A 19,018-nucleotide genomic window follows, 5' to 3' on the forward strand; every position below is an offset into this window, starting at 1 on the left:
GAAGGGGTGAAAAAAAGATAAATGTACCAATGTGAGAAAATAAGTAAAGCTTATAACCACAGGTGTTTCTATTACATACAGTTCTCACAAAATTGTTTATTCTGCATCAAATGAGGAACTGGAACTTAGTATTTGACCAGGGTGAGAATATGGTTCAAGAACGAGGACTAAGGTCCAAAGTTCCAGTCAACTGTGCCACTTACAATGATTTACAGCAAGTTACTTCATCTTTCAAATGCCATTTTCCTCATCTGTAAAGTGCAGAAAACAATGCTTATCTTACCAGGCTGCTGTGAGATGTAAATGAGATGACACACACAAAGATCTTGAGATTGTACACAGTTATAAATTGGTATTAGCCATTTTAAGTATCTTACAATCTTGCTTTGTTTAGCAGACCTACTGTCAATCATGAAACAAAAAGTCAACTACCTTAGTTTGTCCAGCTAAAAATACTGAGAAATATTTTTACTGAAAAGACTCATCCATTGACATTGGACTCAACGGAGGTGGATGGGGACAAAAGGAACAGTGGAAGCAACCCATATTCTTCATTATATTCTCTTCCAGTTTGTAAAAGATAAGCTTAAGTAGAATACAAAAACATTACAAGAGAAATACAGTCTTCACAACTTCATGGTATACAGTAACACCACCACTGAAAACTAGGTAAAGTGTCTACATCAGAAAATTTAAAAGAGGTAGATAGGGCTGTTTTCAGACAAAAGTCTAAGAAAAAGTTGGGCATGGTGGTGCACCCATGTAATTCCCCAGCACTGTGGGAGGCTAAATTAGAGGGATCATGAGTTCAAGGTCAGCTTGGATGATTTAGACCTTCTCTTGAAATAAAATATCAGAAAGCCTGGGATGTAGCACAGTGCAAAGGCCCTGGGTACAATTGCCAGTACTACAAAAACAAACAAACAAAAAGCTTAAAATTTAACCAGCCTCCCTTATCTATAACTCATACTGTTTACTTCAGCAATGACACAGTAGACAATGTATCTCGGTGGTTATGGAAAGCCAACTCTTCCCTCTTTCCTTACTCATAGGTAACCCATTCCTTCCTTCATGGCTTCTCTATCACTCCAGCTGTGCAATCTGTCCTTCTCTCTACATTCTTTCTCTACTGAGTCATTCACTGTACTACACAAACATTTTCTATTATTTTCAACCTGGGAAAACCTTGATGCCAAGGTCACTTTGATTTTAATGATTCCATCTTAATAATTCTCTCTGATGTCAAAACTCCTTAGAAGGAGCTGGTGGTGTAGTTCAGTGGTGGAACACTTAGCACAAGTCCTGGGCTCAATCTGCAGCAGCAGCAACAACAAAACAACTTCTCAAGAGAGTTGTCTACAGTCACAAGATGCATTCCTTGCTTCCATTCTCTCCTTAACCTGTTTCCACTGAAGCTGAATCATGATCATCCCACAGCTCATCCTTACTCTCAACTCCACTAAGCTTTATTTCCAAATCCCCACAGGACTTTCTTCACCAAATACTCAACACTTACTAATCAACTACTATGTACTAGGAGGAACAGGAGGAGATCTAGGTGTTGGAGATAAAGTAGACCAAAAGTAAAGTTTTTGACCCCATGGAACTTACAGCAGCTAGACAGACAACAAATATCTAGCTTAATGTCTGAAGACAAAGCAGGATAGGGGATAGAGAGTAATGAGGGATGACACAGAACAAAACAAATAGCTGGTAAGGAACATGCTGAGAACTATCTTGGGTCTGACAAGTGCAGCTCCCTTAGGTACTTCTGCAGAGTGAAAATTATGCAGGCTTTCAAGGGATTTCTCTCTACCGTATTTCTCTCTACCTGCTACAAAGTCTTCATTATTGGGCTCACCTCATGTCTTCAATGTCTAAGCACTGGCGTGCCTCAGGATTCTTTAGAAGTCTTTTATTCCTCCATTGATAGCCTCTGTTCCTAGGTAATTCCATCTAATTTCATGGAATTACAAAGATTCTCTATGCCAGTATCTCACAAAGTATATAACTAGTCCCAATCTATACTATGAACTCCAGATTCATATCCAACTAGACATATATTATCCCCTACTCAGTGTTAATAAGCATACCAAACATAAGATGACAAAAGTACAACTCAGATTTTCCCCTAACCTGCTCCTTCCCCAGTATTCTACCACCTAATAAAAAGGTATAGCATCTGCTCAGGTAACCAAATGAAAAACCTATCAGTCATTCTTAATTTCCATTTCCTACCACTTTTTAATAGAGATAGATTCCATGTTGCCCAGTCTGGCCTCAATCCTCCTGGGCTCAAAGGATCCCTCTGCCTCAGTTTCCTGAGCAGCTATGTCTACAGGCATGTAACACCATTTAATAATACAATTTTTAAGTATAGATAAAAGAGACGAACAGATTCTTCATCCAAGATATATAGATGGCAAATATGCACATTAGATGTTCAACATCCTTGCTCATTAGGTGAATGTCAAATAAAACTTCAACAGAATAATTATTAGAATCAATGAATTTAAAGATAAATCATTATATGTGATCCCAAATGAAATGTAAAGAATAAACAAAGCTGTATAGAGAATCTAAGTGCGAGATATATATATAGATAGATAGATAGATAGATAGATGGAATTCCAGAAGAAGAGGCAGAAGAATTATCTGAGAAAAACTAGCCTATATTATTCAATATTAGAAACACCCAACCCCAGATCAAAGCAGCAGAAAAGTTCAAAGCAAGATGACTACTAAATAAATAAATCACATCTAAGCATATCAGATTAAAGCTGTTGAAAACCAACACACAGAAAAAGTCTTGAAGGCAAGAATAGGGATTTATAAATATATATTACTTAGAAAAACTAGGGTAGATTTAATGTCACAAATCATACAAGCCAAAAGACCACAGAGTAACATATTTAAAGTGCTGGGGAGGGGGAAAAAACCTTGTGAATCCAGAACTCCATATCCAACAAGTAGGAGGTTAATCCTCCAAAATGGCTTATGTGATTTTATGTACTTCAGCCACAATATTTTCTATTAACAACCATATTATTACAGGCTTTCTGTTTTCCAAATGAAAGTCAAAAGTTGGTGTAGGTATGTCTTTCCAGGAGGTATCTCATATGACTTAATGATAGCCAAGTTAGGAGCCATTAATACATATTCATAAAAAACTTAGGAGGTGTTATGGGGGGGGTGTCTAGATGACCCTCAAAGCCTCTGCAGTCATAGGTTGAGCTTTTTCAGAGGTGGCTGGATCTACAGTGTGTGACCCTGGGATTGATTCATGCTGCAATGCTAGGCTCAAGGGCACTAGGACTAAGGGTGTGAGTGCTACCCACCCTAAGTAGCCTGGGTAAAACATAAGGGTTACAAAGAGTCATGGTCTCCCCTTGTTACTTTGCTACTTTCTGCCACACCACCCTCCCTTGGACTGGATGATTATGGATTAAAACCTCTAAAAACTGTGAGCTAAATAAACCTTTTTCCTCCTTTAACTTTGGGTGCTGAGTATTTTGTCTCAGCAACAAGACAAAAGTAACTAACACAAGAGGTCAGTAAAACACTGCAAAATTACCTAGTGAAAACTGAGGATTAGGGGGTAACTAGTATATTGTCATATTTAGGCCATTAAATTAAAATTATACTGCTTTGCTAATAAAGTCCAGCAGAACACAGAAAACTACGATAACATTCCTATCCACATTATGCAGGTGGAAAAATCAAAAAGGCAAAATTAAATGCACTACTAAGGAATAACCAGCGTGTTGTCCAAAAAGAAAACTACTGTCATAGAGCATGTGAAGAAATCAAATCCATTCTTGAGTTTCCATCATCGTGACTATGTGCAAGCCACGTGAGATATGAGGAAAAGGCGTAACACCTGCTATCTTAAAGGAGGTATTCAAAAAACCTTTAGGCAATGCAAGCCAAAATTCTCTCAGTTCCCTTTAAGCCCAGCTAGTTTAATTTTGTCAATCCTCTTACAACATTCAAGAGTTCTGCAAATGTCCACTCTTGTCTTCAAAAGTATCACCATTCCTATTTTTACCACTCTACTTATCCAACCTTATATTCCTCTTCTCTTTGATTTGCACCTCTGTTCTAGCCAAGTTCAATCTATCCACATGCTGATCCATACACACTACTTCATTCCTATGCTCAGACATTCCCTGCCATCCCTCCTCTCCTTTAGAATCTCTTCCCCTCACTCCCTGTAAATGCTCAAGAGATGACTTTCTCCTTGAAATGGTTTCTAACTAGTTAACTTTTATTAGAAAGATGAATCACTTGGTTCTTATACTCCTGCAACTGTGACAACTTACTCCAGGTCTGTTCTTCATCTAATTAAACAGCAACTGTCCCTGAGATGCTACACATGATGGGTAAAGAATGAAGACAGGAGCCAAGTCTTACCTTATAAGAGAAATCAACACTAACATAAAATAGCCAACACTCTCCAAAAGCCTAGGGGAGGATGTTTTCTTTTTAACATGTAAGATGACAGGTGCATGACCTCTTGAGCATTAGTGCATCAACTGAGAGCTTTCAATAACTAAAATTTCTCTCTTGTTCTCATTTTCCTTTTTTTTTTTTTAACCTTTTTTTCTGGTACCAGGGATCGAAGTCGGGAGCTTGCACTTGCAAGGCAGGCGGCAGAACCACTGAGCTAAATCCCCGGCCCTCTCTTATTCTAATTTTCACTAAATATTGTTCATTTTCCTAGATGACCTTTCCAACACTTTTTGTCAGTATCCTTCTTGCAGACAGAATACTCTTAGATTAAAAGAGTCTATACCCTAGTTTATAGGAGTGAACTGGGGCCAATTCAGCTTTAAATGTTAAGCCAGACTTCCAACTAAGAAACAGAATGCCAGACAAGGGAATTATCACAACCATTTTAAGATTTATTGGACAAGTTTTATAAGCCTATCTCTACATATTCTAAGCCCTGTAGAAGGCAAAAACTATGAAAAATAATAGGTAGTATCTACACACACACACACACACACACACACACAAAATATACCAGGACCTGAAAATTTAATACATAGCAATTTCTCAATAGGTCTCAAATAGATTAGTATTATTAACAGAAATGAATGTCACAGGAGTTCAGAGGAAAAGCTTCAAGAAGGACAAGACACTTAGCTGGCCCTTAAGCGATGGATAAGGGGCTCGGGATACAGCTCAGCAGCAGATCATTTGTCCGGCACATGCAAGGCCCGGGGTTCATCCTCAGTACCATGAAAAATAAAAGGTGCAAAGATGAATAAATCTTGAAGGACAAAATAGGTAATGAAGACTATTTTGTCTGTGTCAATGTGGGAGAAAGCCTTGCAAAAATAAAATATTCTTCTTAAAATATGAGATGAACTTGGTTAGAAAAGGACAAGATCTATGACATGGAAAACCTAGACTACCAGAATGTGGACTTTACTTAAAGTTGAGAGCCCTGAAGATATAGGTATGTCAGTAATGTTACTGTCCAACAAAGATTATAAAATATCGTGTTTGTCTGAGTATAGTTTTCCCAAGTTTATTCCTTGAAGATGTATCTCTTCTTCTCAGAGATGGATCATCATTTCCTTGTACACTTTAGATAAGGCTCACTGTCTTTAAATGTATCCCTAAGAATGACTGTAAAATGTAAATGCAAAGAGTACTATTGTCTTTTAAATAGTCAAAAATGATGGAATCCATCTTCCAAGAAGATGGAGGAGCAGTATGCAGCAATAAATCAGCCTCTCCAAGATTTGGAATCTCAACATGAAAATAACAACTTGGGGAAGAAAAGAAGAAGAGAAGTAGATGCCTGGGACCCAGCAAGTATCTGAAGCAAGAATTGGAGTCCATCGGGAGATCAAAGAGAGAGACCTCAACACAGAAGAGGGGGTCTCCCTCAATCCCAATTCTTGGTATTGAAGCGGGACTTTAAAAAGAAGGTAAAACGGGGCTGGGGATTTGGCTCAGCGGTTCCGCCGCCTGCCTTGCAAACACAAGGTCCTGAATTCGATCCCCAGTACAAAAAAAAGGAATAAAAAGAAAAAATAATTTTAAAAAAGATTTTTAAAAAAAGGTTTAGGTATTAACCTAAACAATTCCCTCTTGACTTCCCACTCCCTCTGGCTGTTGTTCTTTGTTCTATTATAAAGAAAATTAGTAACTTTGTCCCTGTAAGTAAGGTTTCAAAACCACATGCTCTCAGATGATCCTATTTTTACCAGACCAAGACCACCAAGATATGCTGTTACAAACCTGTCACAGCCTTTGTTCAGCTTCTGTCCACAAGTTTCATGCCACTAGGTAGAGCAACTCCCCCTGTAAAAAATACAACCTCCCCCCATGTATAAAAATAGAGTCCTTCATTTGTTCTGGGTTCAGCCTTAGGACACAAGTTCGCTGAGCCAGTGCACACCTAAATAAATGTTTCAACCACTGGTCCCTTCGATCTCTTAAATTCTGCAACAGAATGAAAGGCAGCTTGAACCCACTGAAACATGGTGACTACAGGTGACTATAGAGGCTTCCACAGAGAGACACACCAGTGGACGCTGTGGGCTGCAGTGGTTTCTGAGGAATTCTAATTCAGATATCTGCAAGACAGGGGAACTAGCTGGTCGACATTTTGGAAAGGGGCTAGCTGAACCTGAGATTCAGAGAAGCCATGAGTTGGCTCCATCTTGCGGCTCCCAATGTCAGAGTAAGATGCAAACATGGGAGACACTTAGGATCAGGGAGCTGAGTTCAAGCTGGCAAGACTCACCAGGAGTGTTGTGGGCTAATCAACTCAGGTCCTCACAGCCAGAAACCAGTACCAGCCTGAACTTTAGTGGACTTCAAGGCACAAGCTTGCTGGGATTATCCACCAGCCCACCATAACTCTTCTGCAGGCTTGGATCTGGGCTCTGTCTGCCTCCTTTACCAGTGACAACAGTGACATGCCCTAAACTTTTTTTCCCCTTTCTTTGCTTTATTTTCTTGTTTTTATGAGTGTTAACATTGTTTCTAGTTATTTTGTCATTTTGTCCTGTTCTTGATTCTGTTTCTTCCTTCTTTCCTTCCTACCTGTTTTTTTTACCAATTTCCCAAAGCTTGCATAATCTTTTGTCCTTCATCCTTGTTTCTAATTTCTTTCTCTTTTATATATTTATATTTTCCATTTACTCTTTTAAATTTTTCTCCCGAGGATAAAATCATTCTGTTGAGGAGATTTTTACTGTATAAAACTTTTTGGTTTGTTTTAGATTTTGTTATATAACTACAGATCTTGTTCATATGTTTAAAGGTGGCAAATTAAGTTACCACAATTTGTCATTTCTAGGCTGTGCTTGAAACTACTGTTATTACAGATTGTATACTTTAACCAAGATGACATAGTCACTCTAATCAATTCTTCTTCCTTGTATGCCAAAGCCCAAGATTTCCTGAGAGTCATAAACTATACTACAGGCCAGTACCAAAGAACGAGGGGCTAGGCAAAATAGGCAGCAACTTCTCATCTGCAAAATTACAGACCCCAGAAGATAACCATAGGCTTTATGAAGTTCTCTTTTTTTTTCCTTTGCTAATGGTATTGGGGGCGGGGGGAACAGGTTTTTTTTTTTTTTTGGTACCAGGGATGGAACTCGAGTCCTTGTGCTTGCGCAGCCGGCAGCAAAACCACTGAGCTAAGTCCCTGGCCTTGATTGCTCTTTGTTTTTTGAGTCTGAATGTTGTTTTTAGTTTTTGTTTTCTCCTTTTTTCCTTCCCTCGTCTTCTTCACCAATTTCCTGAGGACTGAGTAATCTTCTTATATCCTTCAGCCTTGCTTCTAATCATTTTCCTCTTTTGTTTCTCTATCTTTTCCTCTTTTCCCTTTTAAATTTTCTGCTCTTAGAGCAAAACTGCTCTATTGTGTGGGTATTTACTGTATATAATGTTCTGATTTCACTCAGACATTGTTATATTACTATAAATCTTGTACCCAGAGTTTAAACTGGCAAATCATATATTTGACAACATAGTTTGTCATTTTCCAGTCTGTTTGATGTTATTGTTTTTACTGACTGAGCTACTTTAGCCAAGTTGACATGGTTGTTGTGATCAACTGATCTTCCTTGTACGCCAATACCTAATTATTGGGGGGTCATAAACAATACTACTGCCAAATACCAAAGAATTTCATGCTAGGCCTAACAGGCTGCAACCTTTCATCCCTAATAAACACAGGAGGCAGGATCTTGAGACAGACTGAAAAGTCAAAAGTCAGCTTTGCCTAGAGGACACTACTGAAAAGCAGTCATTTCCTTAAGAGGTCTTGATACTAATTTTAAAAATTACCTAACATAAGCAATTTACAACTCTTAATGTAGAAAACAAATTTTTAAAAAAAGAAAATGAGAAAACATCAAGCACGATGCAACCCCACACCCCAGCTGACCCAAGACAAATCCAGAGGAAGAAATCAAAACCCACCCAGCTGAACTTTTTGAAATGGTAGTAGCAGAAGTAAAAAAATAAAGAGAGATGAATAAGTCTCTTGACAAAGCCAAAACAGAAATAATTATACAGATAATGAAAGAGATGATCACCATAATGAAGGAAATAGTGAAACTAGAGTAGATACACATTAAAAAAACAGAAGAGCTTGGGAATGAGAGGGAAGCATAAATGCCCAACAAAGGAAAGAACCAGATGCCATAAAATAGATTCAAACAGATAACCAGGAGATTAAAAATTCTATTGAAAGTATACACAACAGAATCAACTAATGTGAAGATAAAATATCAGGTCTTGAACACAGGGTTGAGGCTGGTGATCATCAAATGAAATACTTCTTAAAAATAGCAAGGGATCACAAAAATCAATCCAACAGCTGCTAGATGATGCAAAGAAGAATAGCATAAGATTAACTGGAATCAATGAAAAATCAAAAGATAGCTAAAAGAGCATAAAAAACTTGTTCATAGGAGTAACAGCAGAAAACTTTCCAAACATGGAAAAAGAATTTCACATTACAGATAAGTGAGGAATATAGAACTTCAAATAGACATGATCAGAAAAAAAGCACCAAGGTATATATAATAGTCAAGATTTCAGAAATTTTAACACAGGAAAAGAATATTAAAAGCTATTGGAGAAAAGAAACAAATCCCTGATAAAGGAAAACCCATCACAATCATAGCAGACTTCTTAACACAGACCCTTAAGTGAAGGAAAGATTGGAGTGAAGTATCATGATATATCATGTAAGCTACAAATTCCAGGGGCTGAGGATTTAGCTCAATGGTACCCCGCCCACCTGGAAAGCATAAGGTCCTAAGTTCGATTCCTTGTACCAAAAAAAAAAAAAAAATCCATATGATGAATGTTATCATTATGTATATCTAAAATATACCAATAAAATTAATTTTAAAAGTAAATTATCTGTATTACTTTCAAAAAAATAAAAAGAATGAAACTAGGAAGAATCTAAATGAAGATGATGTGATGAGATGTCCACAGATATTACTTATCTGATAGTGGATACCAAACTAAAGACCTTTAGAAAGATCCCAAAATTTGATTTTAAGATAACTGAAGTATAAACTCAAAGAAGTATAACTGCATTGCAAATATAAATATTTTAAGAAATTAAGTTTATCATATACTCATATGTTAGAAAAATGAGTAAAAAGAAAAAATGCTATAGCTTAGAATTTACAAAGAAATATTCCACTGGTACATTTTAATTTTTTGCTTTGAAATTAGTTGGTAATGCCAAGCAGTATGACGATTTCCTATGAAAATCCAGATTTCTTTCTTCACTTGAAAATCAGCATGTCTAATACGTTTTATTCTAAGACATAAACTGATAGAGTTAAGCAGGAAATCTACTTCTTTTAAAACGTTAGAAGCTTTTCTAAAATGAATGGCTAAATTCTTTTAGAGTTTTTGTTTTTGCTTTCTGTGTTTTTTTAATTGAGTTTATTGGTACATTTTGGGTATACCTTACGATCATATTTATCATTGGGAATTTATACCTATGCATTATATATCTTGGATTTTTTTCACATTCTCCTGCCCTGCGTACAACCCCTTCATCCCTCTCTATTATATAAGCTTTGTTTCCATTTTTCCCTTCTATTTTCATTTTTTCTTTCCTCCCTCCCCCCTCGCCCCCGAACATTTTCTTCCTATTTCACATATCTATGATACATTTTGGTCCTCATTTACACTTTCAGTTTCTCACACCAGAGAAACAATGTGGTATTTAAACATGTGTGTCATATTCATTTCACTTAAGAGTATGGCCTCAAGGTGCACCCATTAAGCTATAAATGTCTCTAGTTTATCTTTCTTTATGGCTGAGTAGTACTCCATTATATATATAAAAAAACACATATTCTTTATCCAATCACCAGTTGATGGGCATTTGGACTGTTTCCAAGATTTAGCTATTACAAACTGTGTCGCTATAACACAGGTAGACATATGTCGCTGTGGTAGTATGCTTTTAATTCTTTTGGGAATACATCCAGCAGGAGAATAGCTGGATCATATGGGACCTCTAATCTTAGTTTTCTGAGGAATCTTCACACTGATTTCCACAGTGGTTGCACCAGTCTAAAATTCCACCAACAGTGGAGAAGGGTTCCTTTATTCCCACAGCCCTGCCAACATGTTATTGGTTGAATTCTTGATAGCAGCCATTCTTTCTGGAGATGAAATCTCAACATTGTTTTCATCAGCATCTTTCGAACATCCAATGATGTGGAAGATTTTTTTCATATGTTTGTTTACTGGATGCCTCTACTTCTTCCTCTGAGAAATGTCTATTCATTTCAGATGTCCATTTTTGGATTAGGTCTTTAAATTTGGGAGGTCTGATTTTTTAAAGTTCTTTATGTATTCTAAATAGTAGACCTTTGTCTGAGGAACAGCTGGCAGAAAATTTTTCCCACCTAGTAGTTTGTCTCTTCACTCTGTTGGTGGTTTCTCTTGCTGTCCAGAAGCTTTTTAATAAGATGAGATTCCAGTTGTTGATTCTTTGTGCTAATTCCCGTGTGACTGAGGTTTTGTTCATAAGTCTTTTCCTACACCAATGTCTTCAAGACTTTTACCTAACCTATTTTCCAGCAGGTTTAGTGTTTCTGTTTTAACACTTAGAACTCTGATCCATTTTGACTTTAGTTTAGTGTATGGTGAAAGATATGGGTCTAGTTTTAACCTTTAGCAAGTTAAAACCAATTTTTCCAGAACCATTTATTAAAGAGGCTATCTTTCCTCCAGGGAGGATGGTTGGCTCCTTTGTCAAAGATGAGGTAGCTGAGTATGTCTGGAGTTGTTTCTAGATCTTCTAATCTGTGCCACTGATCCTCAGGTCTGTTTCTTTGCCAGTACAGTGCTGTTTTTAATCACAGTAGCTTTGTAGTTTACTTTCAGCTTGGGGAATGATATCCCCTGCCCTGTCTTTGTTGCCTATAATTGCTTTTGCTATTCTAAGTCTCTTCTGGTTCCAAATGAATTTTTGGATTGTTTTCTCTAGTTCTGTGAAATATGCCGTTGGAATTTCAATCTGAATCTCTATGTTTCTGGTTTTTGCATTATGAAAGATTGAACTAAGGGCCTTCGCACTGAGGTTACATTCCCAACCCTTTTTGAGAAAATTTTTTAAAATTTTGAGATAGGGTCTCATTAAGTTTTATGCTGCTGTTTTAACACGTTCCCACCAGCTCAAATCACCAGTGGTACATGCATGACATGTACATGGAACTTGTACCATCTGATGGGACAGTCATGTATGTGCCAGGTGGTTCAGAGCTGCCTGGTACCTTGAATGTGTTAAAAAAGAAAACTAGGTATCTTTATGCCAACTTAAATGTATTAAACAGCCACTTATCAGGAAGGAAACTGTTATGAACCAATACTTGCTATAAGGAGTTTGAAGCCCAGAAAAATAGTAATTCCAATGTCAAAGGAACACTCTACATTGTGATCACATCTCCTACAGATCCTATTAAACATTTATTCTACAACCAACCCAAAAGGCAAACACTTATTCCAAGATCTGAGATGTTCAATGAGGTCCCAGATTCCAATAGGCTTCCTTGTATCACTACATCTTTGTGCTTTGAGAGCAATATTCTTTACAACAACTTCACAAGGCCTACAAGGGAGGGACAGCAGGCTCTTTAATCCAGGCATGAGCTGAGGACTATCCAAAAATTTCCTATTTAGCAGAAGAGTCACAGTATACTAAGGACTAAGTATTGCTAAGAGTGGGAGATGAGAATCAAATCAAAACCTTTCAAAAGGAATCAGTTACTTCACATAAAATCTATAATAAAAATGCTTTTAAATGCTATCACATCCTTTCCTTTTCTAAACCATCTGACATATTAGACTTTAGGTCTCCTTTAAGTTCTTTTCATGTTAGTATTTCCTAGACACCTTCTCACTGTGCACAGCAATCATAAGCAAGAGACAGTTCCATCCTACCAGTCTACTGAAGTTAACAGTCATCTCAAAGACCTGAGACCATGCCATGAGGACTATGATCTCCCAAGCTGTTCCTTTCCCTTACAAATACTATTAGAAACATAATTTTAATACACCACAAAGCAAGAAGCCAACATTGTGAGTCAAATACTTACAAGTGAAAATACATCTTTGAATGCAAAGCAAAGGAAAAAGAAAATATAATCTCTAATATACATGTATATTTTATGCCAGATTTCTGAGTGAACCTTAATAGAATGCATTTTTTTCAAAAACATGAGCTTTGCTTCTATTTAAACATTTCAAAATTAAATATTTAAGTTTCCCTAATGGCACATGGTTTAACTTGGTAAATAACTGGACATCAAATGGAACTACACTGAATTAAATGTTCATTAAAAATGACAAACTAGGGCCAGGGATTTAGCTCAGTGGTGTCCTGCCTGCCACACAAGCGCAAGGTTCTGAGTTTGATGCCTGGTACCCCCCCCCCAAAATAAAAACAAACTAAAATACAGGCAAGATAAACTAGTGCACAAGTGCATGGCATATTACTAGCTAAAAAAAAAAAAAAAATCTTCCAAATTTGTCCTTCTATTTTTCACTTATATGTAATACATTTTATACATGTTTATTTAGTAATATCAATCCAAGACATCATTTTGAGAATATAATTAAGTGGAATAGAAAGTGTGTGTGCATTCATGGGTGTGTATGTTTTTACTGGTTTTGTACTTCAAAAAAGTTGGTCTTTATTAGTTGACTTTAACTGCCATCTAGAGTTAAAATGAATCCATTTCTTTTTCACTCTACTACTGTTTCAAAATCTTAGGCCAGTAAACCAACATACTTAACTCCTATTTCACATTAAACAAATATTCTTCAAAATTGTAAAATGAGAACTTCATTGGTTCAATTTTGCAAATTATTGCAAACATTCTCACCTACTATGGCCTCTAATTTGTATTTCTTTTGCGAGTCAAAAGCAAACACAAAAGCATATTGAGCAGCTATTTCACTTTATTATCTCTTGAAATATGATCATAAAACTAGTTCAATCCTACTGTATATTTAGCTAAGTGAAAGTTTTTACCCTTGTGTTAAAATTTTCATTCACATCCATATATAAAAATATGCAAGAATAAATTCTCAGTACAGTTATTCAGCTTTCAGTTTAGGAAAGTCATTACTTAAAAAGCAAAAATGGAGATACTTAAGAGACAAAATTAGAGTTGAAAACAGGACTTGATAGCGTAGGGCAGTGGTGACAAACCCATGGCACACATGCAGGAATGGGCTGTTTGTTATCACTGAAAGCTCTAAAAGTTTCTCCATCACTGCCCTAGGAAAGAAGCACTGTATTCTTCACAGGAAGTTCTAAAATTAGATGAAATGCTTTCTTCATGCTATTTTCAAATAAATGAAGGGCACAGCTGTTTTTGTTTTTTATAAAACCACCTCAAATGCATTAAACTACCACAGCTTTTTCTGAAAATATTTTCACACATCATTAGATACTGAAACAAAGAACTTACTGAAAATTCAGTAAACCTGCAACTTTTATACTTTTAAAGGAATGACATCAAAGTTTTCAAGTGAACTAAACACTACCTGGCACAAAGAGTCCTGACTATTTCCAATAAACACAAGTGCATAGCATTTCAAAAAGATGGGAATGGCAGGACACAATGCTTTCCAAGTAGTCAAGTATGATTTTAAAAGGTTCTTAATTGCTTGCTCAACAGTGGACTAATGATAAAGTTGTTACACGATTACAAGAGCAAATGGAGGGAGACGGAGACTTGGAGAAAATAAAGAAACAGACAGGAAGACCAAGAATAAAAAAATCCTGGATTAAAAAGTCATACACTAGTGGGGCTGGGGATTTAGCTCAGTGGTTTCGCCGCTTGCTTCGCACATGCAAGGACCCAAGTTCAATCCCCAGTACCAAAAAAAAAAAAACCAAAAAAAAAAAGTCATACACTAGTGAATTTATTGGGGTAGGGGGCTTCATAAATTATGTCCAGCTGGAAGGGTGTCAGTATAAAGCAAAAGGACTGTATGAGCTTTAAATAGCTGAAATCTGGGAAGTAAAAAAACATGTATATTCACCATGCATACAAAATACAAATGATTTCCTAAAAATTACCATGCGTGTTTTTAATATAAAATTCTAAGGCTTTCCTAACTGAACTTTAGATCTAGTGAGATTTTTTTCATTTACTTTCCCATGGATGGAAAAAGCAAATGCAAATTCTCATTTAAAATGTCTAGAATTGAACAAAGTTTTATCAGCAAGATTTTGTTAACCAAATATCTCCACACATGCACAAACTGTGATAATTTCTTTTTTTTTTTTTTTTTTTGGTACAGGGGATCAAACTTGGGACCTTGCGCTTGGATAATGATTTCTTTATTGCAGCATTTTATTTGACTGGTCTTTGACTGCCACTTGGTTCACTAACAAAAGCTCCTAAAGTGGTATCTGATTAGAAAGCCTCTGGTCAAAATTACCCAGACTGTCTTAGTTACTTTCTCCTTTTTGGGCCAAATACCCAACACCCAGAAGTTAAAGGAGGAGAGTTTTATTTTGGCTTACGGTTAGTGGAGGATTCAGTCAGTCCACAGTCGCTGGTTCCAAGACAGGGTAGCAAGGAAGAACAGCAGGACAGAAGCAAAATACTTCATGACCTGAAGGCAAGAAGTAGAGAGTAAGCACGGGAAGAGGGAGGCAGATATACCCTTCCAGGCCAAGCCCCCTGTGACGCCCCAGGCTTCACCTCCCAACATCACACCCAGGTAGAAACTCCAAGTGGAATGATCCAGCATCACATCCTCATGATCCAGTCTCCTCACCAAAACCCCACCTAGGAGCACATGGGGCTTTGGGAGGACATCGAGATACAAACCATAACACCAATTTAGAGTGTTTTGAGTGCAGAATAGCCTCCCAAAGTTAGAGTACACATATGGAACAAGCAAAATTCTAATGATTTTATCTCAAAGTGAAGAAAACTGGCATACAAGCAACTTCACCAAATTCTTGAACCAGGGAAAATAAAACAACTCCCATTTCAATCATGAGCTCTTTCTTAGTCACTGCATACCAAGAATAATCTCAAAAGGGGTGTACAGAAACGACTTCTCTATAAACTGTAACAGAATTTACTGTCAGCATCTTGAAATCTGAAAAGAACCAAGGATTCTGCAATTCTTTTAATCACTCCTCACTCTTCAAATCTCGTCATTCCTTTCTCATCCCATGCCTTCCTTTTCTGTCCTTGTTTCTAATTCTCTACTGACTAGTTCAACCTTCTCCAGTAATTCCTTTTGTTTATTACTGTCAGGCCTGCACTCTCAAATTCACCGGCAGGAAAAATGAAGTCCTCAAAATTAGGGAAAGCAAGAAGAAAACATTCTTCCCAGCGCTTCTATTCAACTAAGTCTCACTTCAGACAGGCACAATTTCTCTACACGACACCTCCTTCATGTAGCGTACCCACACCACACCTCCTGCCACATCTAACCTAAGAAACATATTTCCAAACCCTACCATTTTTCAACGTCTACCTCACTCTGCCAAACTGCTGGACTACTTCAGCTCTCTTGTTGTTATCGTTTTTATCTAGATGTCCCCCGAGGGCCCCGGGCTCACACGCAGGGCTTCTGGAGGTGACTGGACTATGGGGGCTTATAGATGACCTGCTGTTGGAGGTGGGGTCTGGTCAGAAGCAGCAAGTCACCAGGGCCATGGCCTGGAAGGAAGTGTTTCTCTCTCTCCCACAGCTCCTCCCTTTCTCTCCTCTCTCTCTCTCTCTCTCTCTCTCTCTCTCTCTCTCTCTCTCTCTCTCTCTGCTTCCTGGCCAACATGACGTGAGCAGCTTCTCTTCTGCTACGTTCCTGTCACGCTGCCCTGCCTTGGAGCCAGCCGACTATGGACTCAAACCTCTACAAGCTCTGAGCCAAAATTAATAAACCTCTCCTCCTTTCAGTCGCAGGGGCCAGGCATTTTGTCTCAACAGCAAAGAAAGTAACCGAGACACGAGTCTCCTCTAGGATCCTCATACTCTCAATCTTTTTGCTCCCTGACTTCCTCAGCCACATGCTTCCACTACAATGTACTGATTCACCCTAGGCCCAAAAGCAAGAGGCCAAGTGACCATGACCGAAGCTTCCAAGCTTGACTGCATCTTGTGACCATGAGAAAAACCAAAATTTCAAATAACCTTATATCCATGAATTAACAGCAGAAACTACCTCCTTTTTGGTCTTCTTGTTCCATCAGAAAAAACAAAATTGCATTGTCGACTGGGGGAAAAAAAATCCTACTATTAACAGGTTGCGGCTTATTTACCAGGAGTTCCTGTTCTTCAGTCAGTCATTTCTCTCAGCTTTAAGGCTCTCAGCTATAAAAACGGAAATAGTAACAGTTCAGCACCCTTACTCTAGGGATATAAGAATCAGAAGAGGTCACTCCTGCCACCTGCCCGTGCAGAATGAGCATTCAATCAACATCAGCCATTTTATGTTGTCAATCACCATCCTCTAGCTTTTGTGCCTTTATCTTAAGGGTTCAGCCAGATTCTAGGCTCTTAAGAGCAGATTACATCTTACAAGTATTTAATAAATACATCCTTATAGAATGTCTGGCTGAAAGACACAATGCCTTCAAAACAATGAGGCTAAGGGAATAAGAGTAAGCGGGTATTGACTCCAGGGAGTAGGAAATATTAACTTACTACATACATACACTGTGGGCCAAGTGTCACTTAACAGGTTGTAGTAATCTGAATGGCAGACAATGAGTGCCTCACTCCAGAATGTATCCAAATTTACCCTTAAAAAATGCACAAGCTGAATGCTAATAAATACACTGTGCAATTGCCACAGATTCTTCCTCACCACCCAGGTGCCTCCCCCAGGAAGGATCATCTGTGAGATGTCATTAAAAGTGAGTTATGACACCAGAGCTTTGAAAGTTTCTGCGGTACTATTCCTGGGTATTCTTTTCCTAAAAGTTTCAAGAAATTTTCCAAGTTATACTCTGGCTCACAGCTGAAGCAGACGATGACCTAAAAAAAAGCCAGGCTCAAAGCTGAAATAGCTGGGTTTGTTCCAACTGCGCTGCTATGCAAACTCACACAGAGCAGGTGAAGGTGAGCCACGTCTGTCTTCAGCAACAACATACAAATGCTTTAACGTGCAGTCTACCTGTGCTGTCTCATGCAGTCCATTTTCAACTTCAGAAACTTCCTTATTTCTAAACTCACATAAGATAACAAAACCGCCTATCACCACGCAAAAGATCTACTCCATTGGTAGTGCACAGGACCATTCAAGGGCCTGATTTGTATCTTTAGCCAAGTATGAGGCTGTGGAGAAGTCTAGGAACTAGGCCATACCAACTGAAGACAGGACTCTCTGAAATTATAATGGAATTTCAGCGGGCAGGAATTGTTTCATTCACTCTGATAGTTCTAGCTGCTGAGGATGGAGCAGAAAATCAAAGACACAAGAATATTTATTCTTAAATTCAGATTCTAATGGTGGTGCACTTGTAAACAAAAGAACAAGTGACTGTACAATACATGGCACGTTACTGTGTTGTGGAGAAAACAACAGGAGGATAAGGACCCAGAAAGGCGGGAACCTAACTCAGTTCCGGGGTTCGGGAAACACGGAGTTACCAGAAACCGAACTTAAGTGTGTGCGGAAGGGCTTTCCAAGCAAAGGAAACGATGACGTTCTATAGCCCCCACCAGGAACTAAGTTTTATGTAGATATTCTGGGAGAAAAAAACAACAACTGAAAAACACCTAGCGTTCCTTTTTGCCTTTGTCAACTGAGTAACCTTGAGAAAGACAGCTTTACCTCTCCTGAGCCCTTTCTCCTCTGCAAACTAAGGTCGGGTAGTCTCACGTACCTTACAAACTTATTTCAAGGAGCAAAACGCTCAGGGGTGCCCTTTATGGCATTACAGGGATTGCCAAGAGAGCGGTGGGAAATACAGAGAAGGCCCTGCTGGTGTCGAGCTTCGACCCTGAATAACGGCCACACTTGCTTCCTTGCCTGCGAATTAAGGCTAAGGCACCTGTCTCGCCGGGCGGCGGCGGCGGCGGCGGCGGCGGCGGCGTGGCGTCGTCGTCGAAATAATCCACGTACATATCGCGACTGCCAGAAGCCCCTCCAGACCCAATCATCATTCGTGCTGCGCCGAGCAGGCCGGCGCTTGGAGGCTACTCCGCAGGGTTTGTGGAACAGACTCGGTGCAAAGTGAGCCCAAACACGCCGGACTGCGGTGCTGAGCTTTACCCCACTTCCTCACTCTCCCGGGACATTCCCGTCTCTAAGAGTAGCTCCGCCTTCCGAAGACCCTGTCAGAGTGGACATACCAGTTTAAAAGGCCTCGGAACGGAGCTCCCACCAAACGAATTGTTCCGAAGGCGCCTCGAGACCTTTTCAGCGCGCCCTCTCGCGAACCACCCGCCACCAACCAACCCTACCCGGAGCAAGGTCCTACTATCCAGGCGCCCGGACGCCCACCCTTATAAAGACGTAG

The 19,018-nt window shown here is 38.7% G+C and overlaps 1 long non-coding RNA gene across 1 annotated transcript in view; it reads right to left on the reverse strand.

The window, feature by feature from the left end:
• Positions 1-19,015, reverse strand: part of LOC110347069 (uncharacterized) — an 87,900-nt gene extending 68,885 nt beyond the window's left edge. The window contains exons 1-2 of the long non-coding RNA XR_015439204.1: positions 18,852-19,015; positions 15,059-15,150 (exon numbers count right to left, since the gene is read on the reverse strand). This is a non-coding gene — a long non-coding RNA (uncharacterized LOC110347069). The remainder of the gene's footprint in view (positions 1-15,058; positions 15,151-18,851) is intronic.
• Between the last annotated feature and the right edge of the window lie 3 nt (positions 19,016-19,018).

The sequence above is a fragment of the Heterocephalus glaber genome, unplaced genomic scaffold (genome assembly GCF_053883595.1).
Source record: "Heterocephalus glaber isolate CG9 unplaced genomic scaffold, H.glaber_assembly_v1.0 deba00001472, whole genome shotgun sequence".
Taxonomy (NCBI): Eukaryota; Metazoa; Chordata; class Mammalia; order Rodentia; family Bathyergidae; genus Heterocephalus; species Heterocephalus glaber.